Here is a 4,288-nt window from a genome sequence, read left to right on the forward strand (position 1 = left end):
TGCTGGTGTGAGGATCCCACATACCTTGGAAGAGTGACAGGAGGAAGCAAAGTGACAGGGGTGTTGGAGGCTGAGCTCTGGGCGACCTAGAAGGTGCACTCAGGATTTCTTCTGATGCGTGTTTGGCCAGTGCAGAGATGGTCAGTGTGAGCTAATTCATTCTGGCTGACTTGTATGACTAAGACTTCTGGCAAGAATGGTTGCAATGGTAATTGAAGGTCACCCAGCACCTGGAATCTGATACTAGACAGAGAATGAACTTTCCCTGGTGTTAAGTTGAGAAAAAGAGAAAGAGATGTCATGTTGGTGTCACAGAAGTATTTCAAATTTTATAACAAGTTAAGGGTTGCTCCTCTGAGGAATATAAAAGTTATCATCTGACTCAGTTTAGCCTCTGAGCTCCTAAGTATAGGGAAAAGATTGAAGCTATAATAATCTGAAATGGTAAGTCTGATGAGAGCATTTTGTGACAATGCGAATGACTCCAGGTTTGTCTTACAAGTATTGGCCGCAGAATGTTTATGTTAAAATGCAGTTTAACAAAACAGCAAGAAGCATCGTTTTCCAAGACAATGGAAGTAGATTCAGGGCAGGATGCTGCTAAGAGAGATGATCATGTAGAGGGGGTTAGTTCCCAGAGAACTGAGTGGTGGTGAAAAGGTGACATCAGCTGTCAGCGGAGGCTGCAGCTGTAACTAGGTGGGAAGGGCAGAAGGAGTGTGGGAAGACAATATTGATGGCCAGGGACTGCCAGGGTCAGATAGGGACCCTGTGAGCCAGACAGCTGACTCCACAGTCCCAAGAGTGAGGAGCCCAGGAACCAGGGTTCTGGGCTTTGAGAGCAGGAATGGTGTCCAAAAGCTACTGCTAGGTTATGTTGCTGCGCCATCTGCCGCTCTCTCTCTGAGGATAGAGGTCTGAGAACATGGTTTGATCAACCCTCTTCAGAGGTTTTATCCAAAAATGCATTCTCTCTCTCTCTCTCTCTCTCTCTCTCTCTCTCTCTCTCTCTCTTTCTTTCCCCATAATTTTATTGAGAAATAAATAGCAATGAGACAGTTTCAAATCAAATTGGTAGGATATTTTCAATAATTAACACATTGCATACTGTCTTCCAGTGGTTATTTGTTATACAAGATGCAGACATGATATCCTATTTACAAACACTATTAGAACAAATCTATTTCTTGAATTAAGAGAATGTAGCTACATATCTATCCTAACCATTTTAAATACATAGATACAAAAATGGTCATTCATCTGAATCCCCTGTTTTTTAGTTCCATCGTTTAAATATTATAGGTGTGTGAATTCAGCAAAATATTCCAAAATAGTCCAGTAGTCCATAATAATATTGGGTCTTCCACTTGACTGGCAAGGTCAACAACTGCTGACCTTGCCAGTCTTTTTTTTCTTTCGTTTTTTAATACATTTAGTACAGGGTTTCACTACGCAGATCAGACTCGTAGTGATCCTCCTGTTTCCAGCCTCCCTGGTGCTGGGAATACAGGCATGTGCCACCACACCTGGTCCCAGTGGCTGGCTCAGAATGCCCAGGGGTGGAAGGGGATGGCACAGCATGTGGTATTGTGGATTTAACTCCAGTCTTTGCACTTGCCTAAGCAAGCACTTAGTCTGTTGAGCTAGCTCACCGGCCCTTCCAAGAGTGCATTCTTTAGTACTAGAAAAGAAGGTTTTGAACTTGAACACTGCCATTTAGTACTTTGAGTAAGAAATCGCTTTACCCCAAAGTTTACCTCAACAGAACAAACCTAGATCTGTTATCCAAAGGTTGGGCTAGACAGCGAGCTTAAGAAGCTGCCCAACAGTCCAGAGATACCAGACTTTAGCCATTTGTGACAGTCCCCGGTGTGCAGCTGAGTAGTTGTCTCAGGGTGCGGCTCCTTCCACGGAGTGTGCTGGTGTTCCTGAGTAGCTACCACTCACACTTGGGGCCTTAGGACTAGCACGGCATCATCACATGAAAAAATTCCACCAACCATGCTTTTTGCTTAACCTCTTTTAGCTCTACACATCCCAATTTGAAATTATTCCCAACTCATGAACCTTATCCACTGATAACCCTGAAGGATTTCGCGCACTGTGTGATCCTGTTTCACTAATCTATCTTGTTGTTTCCAGAAGATCAAAAATGGATTGGTGGTCAAAAATCATCAGGTTTCAGGCCCAGTTTCCTTTCCTGTGCTCATAGGAGATGTCATTTGTAGATGATGGTGTATTGTCTTTTAAAGCGAAGATGTGACCTCATTGTCACATGATTTTGGACATCATCCAACTGGTCAGCTTGCCTTCAGTGCCTTCTCTTTCGAAAGGGCTGGAATAGAATCCTTCACATTACCAACAGCTGACAGCTGTGTCATAACTTAGCTACAAAATACTGTAATATTCAGTGTTGTTAGTATTTTCGTCAAAGTCGAAAGTGAGTGAATATTTTTGGCCCACGGGGAAAGTAAAGCTCATTGACTTAAAATAAACCTTTTAAATGTACTTACAGAGATCACTAAACATAAAGTTGCTGGCTATTAACCTCCTCGTGGGCTCAACACAATGAATTATAGGAGAGCTGAGTTAGCAAGAATGAACTCTTTTCTTCAAGCCATAATTGGTGATTTCTTTACTATACAACATAAAAACATATCCCCCTGATTTTTATTACATTTCTTTGAAATGCTCCCTCATATGTCATATAACATCTTCCAAAGTGCTTGAAGCTTCTTGGAATGTCTGTTTTCCATGCGACTGTCTCTCAAATTGCATAGATCGTAGGTAATCTTCAAGTGACCCAGTAACTTTTCTTAATGGTAGAAGTAACAATTACAGTGCCAAATTGTCCCTCTTAAAAATTATGGTCATAATGGTTATTTGCCTGACTATTCCTTCAGCAAAATGACAACTACTGCTTCACACATTATCCAGTAATGGCTTCAAATTTATGCAGCAGAGAAAATTAATGAGATATTTCCATTTTATAGTGGAGACTACTGGAAGAATATTTCTAAAATGACGGGAGAGTGAAAGAATGAAAGGTGAAATGAGCGTCACCGGATAACACAAATAACATTATATCTGAATGAGTATTAAATAAACATCCACCAGTGGCAAATAAAGACTGTAATTGAGAATCAGGTGTCTGAGATGGAGGGCAGCCAAATACGCTGCACTGTTTCACAAAACTCACACACGCACAGTTATTGAGGAAACGATTTGGTCAGAAATAAATGTTTTTAAGTTGGCCGAGGGTTTTGATCAATACTGCTACTGACCCTTTCCACTTGACATGCTATGTGTGTTTGTGCACGTGTGTGTGTGTGTGTGTGTGTGTGTGTGTGTGTGTGTGTGTGTACTGACCTATTAGTATCAGTATCGTTTTCTGCCCTGTCCAACTGAGGAGAACTGCACTCCTGGTTTTGTGGGCGAAGGCCAGCAAACAACACATAACAGCCACCATTTTTTCTTTTGTTGCAGACTAAGGTCCATTGTTCTCAAAGCTGGAGTTTTTCCTAAAATCAAACCGCTGTTTTCTTTTGATTTAGTGAAGTATTAATGCTAGCTGAAGCTAATTGGACATGGCGAGAGACAGTAGGTGATGAAAAGGGCGCAGCCTGGTATGAATCCAAAGTCTGAATCCTTCTAGAGAACAATAAAACAGATTTTACCAAAAAAGTTTTTAAAATATTTTTCTTTGTAATTTTTTCTACATTAACTTTCAACAGATTTCCATTGTCAAAGAGGTCAAAAGTATAAATAAACGCATGACACTGCCAGCAAGTTTTTGATATTATTATAAGACTTTCAATATCCCGGTCTAATGTTACCCGACGAGGTATTTCTACAGAGGCTCTGTTGATTTGGATTCCTATGAGTTAAGTGTTCAGAGCTCCTTTCGGAAGAAAATATTTATAGGAAGGTGTGCTGTGCGGTTTCAAGGACTCTTAGCATCACGCTCACCCTAATTTGCCTTAGCTACTAATTTTTTTTTTATATGCTTAACTTTTTAGCTTGAAAATAGAAGTGTTTATAGATGATTATGACGATTTTACATTGGGAGAAATGTTGCTTTAAATGTGTATTCCTTTCTCTTGAGATTTCTTATGAATTGTCTTCCTAACACATTCAATGAAGGAGGATTAGCCATTTTTAATTGTTACGTTTTCTGTAGCTTTACTTCAGCACATTTAGAGCTAGGGCCGGGCCGGGCTGCCCATGCAGCAGCAGGCGAGCGGTGCGGAGCAGCTCCGCGCTGCCTCCCTGCCCGGTGCCCCACGCA

This window comes from Octodon degus, unplaced genomic scaffold, assembly GCF_000260255.1.
Source record: "Octodon degus isolate 3935 unplaced genomic scaffold, OctDeg1.0 scaffold00213, whole genome shotgun sequence".
NCBI classification, from domain to species: Eukaryota; Metazoa; Chordata; class Mammalia; order Rodentia; family Octodontidae; genus Octodon; species Octodon degus.